The 13,441-nt window shown below is 42.9% G+C and overlaps 1 protein-coding gene and 1 long non-coding RNA gene across 2 annotated transcripts in view; both read left to right on the forward strand.

Annotated features, from left to right (window-relative positions):
- The first annotated feature begins 1,114 nt into the window (after positions 1-1,114).
- LOC123621776 lies at positions 1,115-4,253 on the forward strand. The gene is made up of 3 exons (XR_006729237.1): positions 1,115-1,435; positions 2,273-2,395; positions 4,154-4,253. It is a non-coding gene; the product is annotated as an uncharacterized LOC123621776 (long non-coding RNA).
- The window catches only part of ZNF236 (zinc finger protein 236), a 118,034-nt gene continuing 108,842 nt past the window's right edge, over positions 4,250-13,441 (forward strand). Inside the window, exon 1 of the mRNA XM_045527678.1 lies at positions 4,250-4,287. The gene's annotated coding sequence lies outside the window, so the exon portion shown is untranslated. The remainder of the gene's footprint in view (positions 4,288-13,441) is intronic.

The raw sequence follows: 13,441 nt of genomic DNA on the forward strand, positions 1-13,441 counted from the left end.
TAGAAGTTGCAGTGAGCTATGATTGCACAACCGCACTCCAGCCTGGGCAACGGAGTGATGCCCTGTCTCAGAAAAAAAAGAAGAAGAAAGAGAGAGAGAGAAAGAGAGAGAAAAGATTCATAAAAATATATACAGTATAATACCGCTTATACAAAGTAGGCAAAATAATACCACATGTAGCTTGGAGATACCGAGGTAGTAAAAAGGTAAAGAAATATCCGGTAATGGTAAACTCCAAGCTCTGTCTCTGGGGGTCACTTCTTGGAGGGAGGAGAAGGCGGGAGAGAGCTGTGCACACAGGCCTCACCTTACACCATGAAAGTGCCCAGCCCGAGTCCTGGACACCAGTGCTGGGATGGCAGTGTCCCTGCAGCCAGGCACAGCCAGAGCTGTGAGGACACAGGGTCCAGCCGTTACGTGAGAGGGCTGGGCGATGGGTATGCAGGTGTTGGTAGCCGTATTCTACCATTTTGTGCATCTCAAGCAAAACATGTTCTATGTTTAAATTCATAGGACGGGAATTGGCAAATCATCAAAATATTTTAGCTTAGAAGTGAAAGATCAGGCTTAAATTCGAGAAATGGAACTCTGATGGCAGGATAGAAGGTGGAGCAGCGAGAGCAGAGCTTGAAAGCAGATGTGTTAGCGAGGTGACAGAAGCCACGAGTCAAGAGGATGCGGGTCTCAGATCAGGATCTGGCCACAGGACCGGAGAGGACGAGATGGAGATAAAAGGAGCTGAGGCTGGTGTCCAGCCGCAAGGGGTGTCAGGGAGGTGACGCGGGACAAGCCGAAGAAGCGAAGGAAGGACGATGCTATGAAGCAAGGTCGCTGCTGTCGGAGGGGCAGGTGGGCTGCGGAGGGAAGAGGGTTCAGGCGTGACGAGGGCACTCCGAGTTGACGGCGGGAACTCCCTGCGGAAGACCCCACAGGTGGTTGGAAATGCGCGCCCGGGTGCTCGCCGGGGTCGGCACTGCAGGTGGGGAGGGGTCAGGGAGGGGGACGGGCGGCACCGACGCAGCCCCAAGCCCGAGCCGCGCTCCAGCAGCTCCGGCGGGGCGGGCGGGCCGGCGCGCGCGGGGGAGGGGGACGCGGTCGAGGTCGGGCGCGGCTGTCCCGGGAATCCGGCAGGAACCGGGAGTGGGCGAGCCACTGCTGGGAAGCACGGAGGGCTCCGCACGGCGGGTGATGCAGCCCGCGGGGGCGGACGTGTCCCTTGACAGAGAGGACGGAGAAGACAGGTGTGTGCGGACTGGTCCTGGGTGCGCTAAGGAGAACTGGAGGCGCTCCCGAGATGGTGAGAAGCTGAAGGTGTCACTAAGTCCTGATGCCGATGCCACGCAAGTGACCAGGAGCAGCGCTCTGAGCCTGTGTGGCCTGGCGGGCTGGGGTCTGGGACAGGAGGAGGACACGGGAGCGTAGGACGGTGGGACAGGTACGCGGACCCTCTGCTCTGCCTCGTGGCTCCAGGTCAGCATTCACAGGCAGGGATGCTGGCCGTGTTTAGGATGGAGGGGGATGGGGTAGTACCGTCCTCTCTTTAAATCTGGCTGCCCTCTGGGCACCTCACCTCCCCAGAGAGGGGCAGCTCAGCGCGTCAGAGACCTGCGCAAATGAAACTGCAGTCTGAGTTTGCTCAGGAATCATTAGCACATTTTTATTTTTATTATAGTCAAGTGCAACTCTCACATCTTTGATGAAAGGGGCAGGCTGAACCCTAAAGTGGAAGTGCGCAAGGGTTGACTTTTAGCCATTGTTTAACAGGCTTGGGGCGGGGGAAGCAGTGCTTGATGCATTATGGTTGAATCCTAGAGCAGTCATAGAATATTAAATTGCCTGGGGACCTCAGAGAGCAGCTAGTTCAACTTTCTCAGTGTACGGTTTGAGACCTAGAAAGGGAAAGTGATTTTTCCTGGGGTTCCACCGCGTGACACCGGTATTTTCCTGACAAGTGAAGGCTTACTGGTAGCACCTGTCAGGAATCTCTGGGAGAAAATATGTTGGACATGTTCAGCTTCACGGAGCCACCGTCAGCCCGCCCCCCAAAACTTCGAGGGGGAATGTGCTCCTTCCAGCGCTGTAGCATAGGCGAGGGGGTGGGCGTGTGGAAGGGGAGTTCTCCACTCATCCTCTCCCGCCCCCTGGGCAGCTGAGGTGAATCTGCTGGTAGAAAGGCTCAGTTTGCATTAAACCTCTCATGCTCAGGGAGGAATTGAACAAATGAGGTTTTCCTGCCTCCAAATATAAGAATATCTCTGTGTTTTCTTTTCAGGAGAAAAATTATCAGCTGTTTATACTCACCACAGAATAACAACAGCTTCTCTAATTTTCTGGAAGAATGAGCTGAAGCGATTAGCCAAGGCTGGAGGTTAGCAGGCCTGGAAGATTGCACAGGGTAACATTCCCATGGAATGACAGAGCACACAATGTGTTCTTATTTATTTAGGAGGAAACACACACATAGATCACACTTTCAAATGGTAGTTTATGTCACTGGAGTTCACACTGCATGCTGCCCTTAATGTTTTATAGAAAGGGAACCTCAAAAGATTTATGGAAATGCAATTAAACATAAATCTACATTTTATTTCATTAAGTGGGGAGGGTGGCTGCAGTTTGGAAAAGATCTGTGTATAATAGTTGTCAAAAGGTATTTAACCACCGCCTCCAAAGAAGGTGTAAGGCGTCTTCCCAGGAGCTGGCTCTGGGGGGTCTGCAGGGTGGCAGGGTGCACACCTCGCTAAGTGGCTTTTCCTGACCTGTCGTGCTTCCCAGGGGGAGGCCCTAGGCAGTGAGCTGTCTCTCCTACTACAGCTGAATGTAGCTGTGGTTGAGGTGGATTGTTGCTTCTGCCTCAGTCCTTAGTGCAGATGAATAAAGAAAAAACATCCTCAAAGACATGAGAGGGCTGGAGAGAGCTGGTGTAGGATCCGGTATAAACACAGAATATGGAGACGGAGCTGGTGTGGGTCATGTTCCTGTGGAAATAGCTCTGGGCGTGGATCTGAAGATCACTGGAGGACGGCTCTGTGAGGTCGATGGTTAGGATCTCTGGCTCTTCTTGGGACCAGGGCTCCCTGCTTTGGTGCTGTCTGGAGCAACTGCTCCACCTGGGAAGAAGGATAAGGGCAGAAGCGTTTTGGTGCTGCCCCACCCTCAATCCTATCCCAAGCAGCTGCTGCACCTGGGGACGGAGGGATGCTCTGTCAGTCTGGGAATTCCCCAGCCCAGGCTTGATAGGATTTAGAAAGTGACCTAGAGTAACCTGAGGGTAGTTAATATGCTGTTAGCTAGAATCTGCATTTCGGTTCAGCCCCCAGGTGGGCTTTCTTAGAGGGAGCTCATATGTGCAGATGGAATTTTGAGGACACCTGTTGATCCTTTGCTAACATCCTACACCTGCCACGCCCAGGTGTAGGGCTTAGCACACGGACTGGGCTAATAAAAGGAAACAATCCCAGAAGTCAGGAGTAGTGAGAGGGTCAGTCAGTGAGCTGGTCTGTCTCCACCAGTGGAGACAGACCCTTTTTATTCTACAAAAAAGAGCTGGTCTTGTGAAACTGCTCCCTGCCTGAGGTTACTTCATCTCATCGTATTGGCCCTGCTGGTGAGTTTTCCAAGAAAGGTGTCAGAGGACCAGGATAATGTTCTAACTTGTCACTCTGGTGTGTCTGGTTATTCTTCCGCCCAGAGCACACCAAGAACTGAGGGCAGACCCTGACACCTTTGGTGCCCAAACCTGGGATTCTGACAGCTCTACTATTTATTTCCATGAACTTGAACAAGGATATTACTTAACTCCTTTGGGTCTCCATGCCCTTGTGTACAAAATTGGACTAACACCCCTTGCCTCCCTCAAGTAGTTCTGAGACTGAAATGATAACTGGATGAAACATTTTACTAAAAAGGGATAAATAGGTATTGTTTGAAAAAAATGTAATTGCAGAGTGCCTCAAAATTGAATTTAAATTCCAAATTGTCCCTTTTATGTTCTATGAAAAGATAATCATAAGATAATATGAAAATTGTATTCAGAATTTTGATGTTTTGCCTAGCTTAGAGGATGCAGAGCCAATATTAAAAAATCAGTTGAACAATCAGTTTGAAAGTAGATAATATATTTAACAAAACATCAAAAATATGAAACATTTAGGGATATATTTGATGAAATATGGACAAGACCTGAGCACTGAGGACTGCAAAATATAGCTGATGGGAATGAAAGGAGCCCTGCACACACGGAGAGAGATGCTGTGTTCATAGGTCGGACAACTCAGCTTTGTTCAGGTATGAATTTCACCCAAATCCATCTATGGCTTCAAAGAAATTCTACTTAAAATCAAAGCTGATTTTTTGGTAGATATTGACAAGTTGATTTTAAACTTTAGAGAATGGAAAAAGGGCTTAGAATAGCTTCAGAACAACTTTGAAAAAGAAGAACAAAGTTGGTGAACTTAATACTGGATTTTAAGATTCATTAGAAAGCTACAGTAATAAAGATAGTGTGGTATTGGTGAAAAAACAGAAAAATAAATTAACAGAACAGAATAGATTCCAGAAATAGTCCCATAAATACATACTCAATCAATTTTAAATAATGTTGACCAGGCATTTCAATAGGGAAATGATAATCTTTTAAACAAATGATGTTAGAACAATCAGTTATATCTTAAAAAATGAACCTTGACCCCCAGCTTATAGTACATACAAAAATTGACTCAAGATTGGTAAAGACCTAAATATAATAGCTCAAACTATAAAAATTTCAGAATGTAACAAAATATTAGTGACTTTAGATTTGGCAAAGATTTCTTAAATGTGATACAAAAAACATCAAAGAATTGCTAATTTGGACTTCAAAAAAAATAAAGATATGTCATTCGAAAGACGCTTACAGAAAGGAACAGGCTATAACTTCACACTAGGAGAAAATATTGCAAAACATATATCTGACAAAGAACTTGTATCTAGTGTATCTGGAAAACTCTACAACTCGATAATAAGATGTCAAACGCTCTGATAAAAAGGGGCAAAAGATCTGAGCAGACACTATATCAAAGAAGATATATGGATGGCAAAAAAAGCACATGAAAAATACTCAACACCATGAGTGGTTAGAGAAAGTCAAATTAAAACCACAGTGAGGGCTGGGTGTGGTGGCTCAAACCTGTAATCCTAGCACTCTGGGAGGCCAAGGCGGGCGGATCGTTTGAGCTCAGGAGTTTGAGACCAGCCTGAGCAAGAGCGAGACTGCGTCTCTACTAAAAAAAATAGAAAGAAATTATCTGGACAACTAAAAATATATAGAAAAAATTAGCCAGGCATGGTGGCGCATGCCTGTGGTCTCAGCTACTCGGGAGGCTGAGGGAGAAGGATTGCTTGAGCTGAGGAGTTTGAGGTTGCTGTGAGCTCGGGTGATGCCACGCACTCACTCTAGCCCAGAATGGTCTAGGGGTTCGAGTGGTTTTGGGTTCCATGGCTGAATTGTATAGTGGTGAAGTCTGGGCTTTTTGTGTACCCATTGCCTGAACAGTGTGCATTGTGCCCCATAGGTAATTTTTCATCCCTCTCTCCTGCCAGCCTCCCCTCCTCTGAGTCTCCAAGGCCCATTATACTGTATGTGACCGTGTTACCTACAGCCTAGTGCCCATGTACAGAGAGAACTGTGGCGTTTGGTCTTCCATTCTTGAGATACTTCACTTCGGATAACAGCCTCCAGTTCCATCCAAGTCGCTGCAAAAGACATTATTTCATTCTTTTCATGGCTGAGTCATACTCCATGGGGTGTGTGTGTATGGGTGTGTGTGTGTGTGTGTGTGTGTGTATACCACATATGTTTTATCCACTCATTGGTTGATGGGCACTTAGGTTGATTCCACATCTTTGCAATTGTGAATTGTGCTGTGATAAACATGAGTGCAGATGTGTTTATGATATCGTGAATTCTTTTCCTTTGGGTAGATACCTAGTAGTGGGATTGCTGGTTTGAATGGTATGTCTACTTTTAGTTCTTTGAGAAATTTCCACACTATTTTCCATGGATGTTGTACTAATTTACATTCCCACCAACAGTGTATAAGTGTTCCCTTTTCACCACATCTGTGCCAGCATCTATTGTTGTTTTACTTTTTAAGAATGGCCCTTCTGACTGGGGTGAGGTGGGGCAAAACCATATCTCAGTGTGGTTTAAATTTGCATTTCCTTGATTATGAGTGAAGATTGAGACTTTTTCATGTGTTTCTTGCCCATTTGTGTGTCTTCTTTTGAAATATGTCCATTCATGTCATTTGCTTACTTTTTAATGGAGTTGTTTTAGGGTGTCCTTTCTCCAATGTATGTTTTTGTCTGCTTTGTTGAAGATTAGTCAGTTGTAGGTATATGGCTTTATTTTGGGGGTCTCTATTCTATCCCACTGAGCGATGTGTGTACTTTTATGTCAGTACTGTGCTATTTCGGTCACTATAGCCTTGCAGCATAATCTGAAGTTGGGCAATGTGATGTCTTCAGTTTTGTTCTTTTTGCTTAGGATTGCTGTGGCTGTTTGGGCTCTTTATGGTTCCATATGAATTTTACAATTGTTTTTTCTAATTCTGTGAAAAAAGATGTTGGTATTTTGATAGGAATCACATTGAATTTGTGCATTGCTTTGGGCAGGATGGTCATTTTAACAATATTGATTCTTTCAATCCATGAGCGTGGGGTGTCTTTCCAGTTATTTGTGTCATCAGTGATTTCTTTCATCAGAGTTTTGTAGTTCTCCTTGGAGAGCTCTTTCACCTCCTTGAATATAATAAGTATATTCCTAGGTATTTTATTTTTGTTTTTTGTAGCTATTGTAAATGGGATTGAGTTCTTGATTTGATTCTCAGCTTGGTCATGACTGGTGTATAGAAATGCTACTAATTTGTGTACATTGCTTTCTTTCCACTTACTGTTTCTCCTTGTGTCGTAGTATCTGTTTGCTGCATCTACCTTTCCTTAAAAATCCTAAGTTTCTTAAATTAGCGGTGATTTCTTTCTCAGCACTGTGTCCCATTCACACCACCTGTGTCCCATGGCACATGCTAAATGGATCTCGACCAACCGGGTAGATAGCATCCTTAGTCTCTCCCCAGGGAGTCCCGTTTAAGGAAGAGGAGCATTGGTATTTTTGTTTGTTTGTTTTTGTTTCTTGAGCACTGGTATTTTAGCATCCATGGATGGTTTGTTAATAATGAATGACTGCGTTAAGGAAAAAATACAGCATTTTTTTCCCACCTCTGTTGTCTTCACATATGACCCAGTGGTGCGCAGCACTCACGCCGGGCACGGAGATCGGGGGATGCCAGAGATCATCTCCTTCACCAAACGCCACTCGCCTCCTCTGAGCGCTTTTTCAGCCAGGTCTTGAGTTTTGCAGTTCCGTGTTGTCTGCATTGTCCAATTTTAGCAGAATCCGACTTAGTCAGTTTGGCCAGAAGCCCCTACCCTCCATCTGGCCAGGTTCCTCAGCCTCCCCACCCACGGGTGAGGTCAGATCACCTGGCCTGCCTTCAGCAGGAATCTGGTTAGGTTGGTTTAGCCAGAATCGAAGTTTCTTCTCAGCAATTTCCTATCCGCTGACTCCCTCGCCTGCTCCTTGGCTATGAATTCCCACTTTTTCTTGTTGTATTCGGAGTTGAGCCCAATCTCTCTGCCCCACTGCAAAGGCCCATTGAAGTGGGCGCCACATCTTGAAGAAAGGTTGGGGGCCCCCCTTGAATAAAGTCTGCCTTACTGTCTTTAACAAGTGTCATGGTTTTTTTAAACAGGGAAAGCAAGCCTGGCAAGGAGGTAATGATAATATGCTGATTATTGCAGCTGTCATTCATTCAATAAGGATTCCCGTATGTTAAGTCCTGCGAAGCACACATGTACATTCATTTCTTTAATGCTGACATCAACCCTGTCAGGTAAATGTTCTTCCTCCAATTTATGGACAAACAGGCTTAGTGAGTTCAGATAACATATCCAACATCACACCCTTAGACATGACATTTGATCTCAGTCCAGTTACGATTTCCATTGTGCCAGGCAGTGATTTTCATTGGTGTCCCAGAAAATGAAACTTACATGAACTCAGTTAACTGTTTAAATTATCATTTAGGGTGCTAGAAAAAAATATAATGATGCTAGAAACTCTGCTTCCATTTAGGTTATTTCTCTCTCTTTTTTTCCATGAGGCCACGTTACTGGCAAATGGGTTATTTTCCTGTATCTATTTTTAGGGAAGCCTTGGATAAGTATTGATAGCAGACTAGAGAGCTGGTCTATGAGAATATCATATTCCTTGGGGATTAATGATTATTAACTTGATAGCTTTTTTCTTGCACCTGATGAAAATCAAAAAGAAGCCATCACTAGTATACAAACTAAAAGTTAAAAATATAGAGAACATTATCAGATTTAAATATGTCCTTCAAAAGCCAAGGGATTGAGAAAGTCTGGCAATTTCCCCCCAGTAGCCGGGTGGTGTAGGACTTCATAAAGTAGCCAGAGCGGCCATCCTTAAGGAACCCAGTAGTCCATTAGTAAAACCACGTTTATTTGTCTAACCTTGACCTGGCCTTGTAATTCTTATTGCCCAAGTCTCTGCTTCCTAATCGTGTACCCATGGACCATGGTGACGTGAATAAACTATTGTGAAGATTACAATTCTGCAGGCTTGGCTGCATGTGGAAATAAACAAAGAGCAACCAAATGAGAAAAGCAAAGGCTATTTATTTCTTGCTTGCGATAGCACCTGCATTCTGGCGGGATGCAGAGGAGGGGAAGCCTGGCAGTGGGAGGAAGGGGAGGCCACTGCCTTGGGGAAGCTGAGCCTCCTCTGTGACTGGTTGGGGGCATGTTTGCCCTACACTGGTTGGTCCTAAATTGGAAGTGGGGACAAAAATTAAGGATGCTGTCTGTTAATAATCAAGTCCTGGCGGTTTAGGGCCCACAGTCACTGTAGCTAGCAATCTGGCTTCCTGCAAGCCTGACGCACAGTGGCCGCCGTCCTGGGTTGTTTATAGTAGATAAGGGCTCGGTTTTCTGGACAGGTTGCTATAGATTGTGAGTCAAAGTTCTATTTTTACATGTAGTCTGGCCATTGTCCATTTGTGTATTCAAACTCTCACATGCTGACAACACTGAAGTATTCCAGTGGCGGAAACACTTAAGGATCTGTGTGATGAGAGCTCAGTTTTTACATTTATGAAAAGATGTTTGTACTTTTCACTGTATTTCTGGAAACTTTGTTTTTGTTGTTCTTATTGTTTGCTTTGTTTTGTTTAAACCAAGTAAATTCTCTGGGATTCAGCTTTTCCACCCATCAATGAGAGATCTGTATAAGATGATAACAGCAAAAGTATTTTCCAGCCCAGTGACTTCATTTTACTAATGTAATGAAGAAAAATGCATTTTCAATTTCCCAACATTCCATAGAAAAATCCTATAATTTTTTGATATTAATAGGTATTTAGAATGAAATATTGTCTAAGGAAATCTGCGTAATAAAGAAGGTATAGAATCTGCCTAAGCCCCTCTGGAAGCAGATCTTTCATGCTCTTCTCCACACCAAAAAGATCTGCCCAGTGGCCGTAAGATTAAATGCAAACCACCAAGCCTGGTGTTCGAGTCCCTCCATATCTTACTCGTCCTAGTTTCATGGACCAGTTTCCCATTCACTGTGTGACGAATCATCTTATTTAGTGAGATGATCATTCTTCTCTGGAACTTCTGTGCTAATACTTGCTTCTTTGCCTGAGGAAATTCCTCCTGCTCTTGAGATCAAGTGTAGATTACAGCGACTCCATCCAGTCTCCATCCGCATCTCCCACCCGTGTTCGTTCATTCATTCATTCATCTGGCTTCTAATATGGCCCAGGCCCAATACTGGGCTCCAGGCACACTGCAATGAACCTGCCCTCAGAAATCTTTGTTTAGTGGACAAAAGAGGCATTTTAACAGGGAATGATACTGTCATGTCACAAATGAAATGACAGAAATATTGAGCAGGAAACGGGTATTTAAAGAAACAGAAACAAAACCACATTTACAACATGACATTTAACTCCTGGGTGTGTGACTGGGCTTTGGATCTTCATTTTCTTCACCCACACTCAGAAGTCCAGGGAAGGGGCTTTCTCTCCGCGTCACAAGAAATGGTCAGACTTGAACACAGGCAGAAGAGACTACTGGGTATCCTTCTGTGCAGACCCCCCACCCCAGGAACTATTTGGTTTTAAAACATTTGCTTCTCTGGCCGGGCGTGGTGGCTCACGCCTATAATCCTAGCACTCTGGGAGGCTGAGGCGGGAGGATCGCTCGAGGTTAGGAGTTCGAGACCGGCCTGAGCAAGAGCGAGACCTGTCTCTACTAAAAATAGAAAGAAATTATCTGGCTAACTAAAAATATATATAGAAAAAATTAGCCAGGCATGGTGGTGCACACCTGTAGTCCCAGCTACTCGGGAGGCTGAGGCAGAAGGATTGCTTGAGCCCAGGAGTTTGAGGTTGCTGTGAGCTAGGCTGATGCCACAACACTCACTCTAGACCGGGCAACAAAGCGAGACTCTGTCTCAAAAAAAAAAAAAAAAAATTTCCTTTTCTGATTGTCTTTCTATTGATGAGGTTATTTACTTTTCTGTTGGTAGAAATTAAAATATATAAAATCGATAGCAGTGCAAATAATTCTTGTCTATAGAACTAAAGATGAATTTTCTTAACTAGACACAAAATTGACTTCTGTAGGGAAGATATTTTATTTATGATTTTTAAAAAATATAGTAAAATATACATAACAAAATTTGCCATTTTAATATTTGTAAGTGTACAGCTCATGGCATTAGTGCATTCGCATTGTTTTGCAGCCATCAGCATCATCCATCTCTAGAGCTCTTTTCATCCTACAAAACTGAAACTCTGTCCCCATTAAACACTCTCTAGAGAGAATGAACAACATTTGATAGCACAACACAGTGACTATAGTCAACACTAAGTTAGGGCATACTTTAAAATAAGTAAGGGTGGAACTGGAATGTTTCTAACACAGAGAAATGATAAATGCCGAGGAGATGGATACCCCAATTACCCTGATTTGATTAATTCACATTGTTTGCCTGCATCCAAAAAAAGACATATTTGAGGGTAAGTTTAAAAATTATTTCTAGTGAAATATTATATTTCCTTTACATGTTAATGAAATTTATTGAGATATTTTAATGTAATAGTAAAATTTACACTCATTACTTGTATCAAAACTCACTTGACTAGAAAAAAAATAAATTGAAGACCTGCACTGTCAAACAAAACAAAAACAAAACAAACACTGATGCTCTGGCCTCCCCTCAGCCCCTGGCACCTACCCTTCTCCTTACCATCTCTATGAATTGTGAGTTTGCCTGTCAGCGGAATCATACAGTATTTGTCCTTTGGTGACTAATATTTCACTTAGCATAATGTCTTCACAGTTTAATCCATGTTGTAAGAACTTCCTTTTTTTAAGGCTGAGTAATATTTCATTATATGTATATACTGTATTTTGTTTGGCCATTCCTTGGTCGATGGACATTTAAGTTTCTACCTTTTATTGATTGTGAATAATGCTGCTGTGAACATGGGTGAACAAGTATCTGACTGAGACCCTCCCAATTGTTTTAGTATATTTGGACTACATGGGAATCCTATTTTTAATGTTTTGAGGAACTGATGAACTGTTTTCCTTAAGGGCTGCACTGTTTTACATTCCCGCCAGCAATGCACCAGGGTTTCCATTTCTCCACATCCTCGCCAACATTTATTTTGTTTTTTGTATTTTTGTTTGTTTTTCATTTTAAATTTTATAATAGCCACTCTAATGGGTATCTTATTGTGGTTTTGATTTGCATTTCCCTAATGACTAGTGATGTTGAACAGCTTTTCATGTACTTATATTAATATACTTATATCTTCTTTGGAAAAATATCTATTCTTTTGCTAATTTTTTAATTGGGTTGTCTTATTGTTGTGTTTTTAAGATTTATTTATCTAGTGTGGATATAATCCGTTATCAGGTATATGATTTGCAAATATTTTCTCCCATTCTGTGGACTGCCTTTTTACTCAGTGAAAGTAGATAGTGTCTTTTTTTTTTTTTTCAATGAGACAAGGTCTCTGTTGCCCAGCTGGAGTGGCCTCATCACAGCTGACTGTATCACAAACTCCTGGGCTTAAGCAATCCTCCTGCCTCGGCCTCCCAAAATGCAGGGATTACAGGCATGAACCACTGCGCCTGGCCTCATGGTTCCCTTCAACACACAAAAGTTTTAATTTTGATAAAGTTCAGTTTATCTATTGTTTATTTTGTTGTCTGTGCTTTTGGTGTCATATCCAAGAAGTTATTGCCAAATCCAATGTCCTGAAGTTTTCTTCTAAGAGCTTTATAGTTTTAGTTCTTACATTATGCTTAGGTCTTTGATCTACTTTTAGTTAATTTTTGTGTACGGTGGAAAGTAAAGGTCCAGTTTCTTTTCTTTTCTTTCTTTTTTTGCATGTGAATATCCAGTTTTCCCATCATCATTTGTTGAAAACCTGTCCTTTTCCCATGGAATGGTTTTGGCCCTTTTGCTGAAAATCACTTGACCATCTATCTACAAGTCTATTTCTGGGCTTTCCATTCCATTCCATTGGTTTGTATGTCTGTCTCTAAGTCAGTATCACACTATTTTGATTACTGTAGCTTTGAAGTAGGTTTTTAAATCAGGAAGGGCAAGGTTTCCAATGATGTTCTTCTTTTTCAAGATTATATCAACGATTCTAGTCAAATACCTTGAAAGGCTCAGAAACTGGCAGGGATGAGACAGTTTTCCAACACTCAAGTTGATTCTCTTTAATTTTCTTAGTTTTTAATGGCTTTTAATGCTTTTTTAACACTTTAAATGAGTATGGTAGTTAATTTTATTTATCAACTTGATTGGGTTAAGGTAAACCCAGATAGCTGGTAAAGCCTTATTTTACAGTGTGCCTGTGAGAGTGTTTCCAGAAGAGATTAGCATTTGGGTCAGTAGAATGAGTAAAGAAGATCACCCTCACCAACACTTTCAGGACCTAGACAGAACAAAAAGGGTTGAGGAAGAGCAAATTTGCTCTCTTCTCTTGAGTTGTGACTTCCATCTTCTCCTGCCCCTGGGCATTTAGCTCTCAGTTCTTGGTCCTTTGGTCTCTAGGACTTACACCAGCACCTCTTGGTTTCCAACTTGCAAATGGAGACGGTGGGACCTCTTAGCTTCATGATTGACTGAGCCAATTCCTGGAATAAATATCCTCTTACATATCTCTGTGTAGCTCATTGGTTCTGTTTCTCTGGAGAACCCTGACTCATATAGTTAGGTCATTTATTCATTCCCTTAAAAAATAGGCCAGGCACAGTGGCACATGACTGTAATCCCAACACTTTGGGAGGC

Source organism: Lemur catta, chromosome 16 (genome assembly GCF_020740605.2).
Source record: "Lemur catta isolate mLemCat1 chromosome 16, mLemCat1.pri, whole genome shotgun sequence".
Lineage (NCBI taxonomy): Eukaryota > Metazoa > Chordata > Mammalia > Primates > Lemuridae > Lemur > Lemur catta.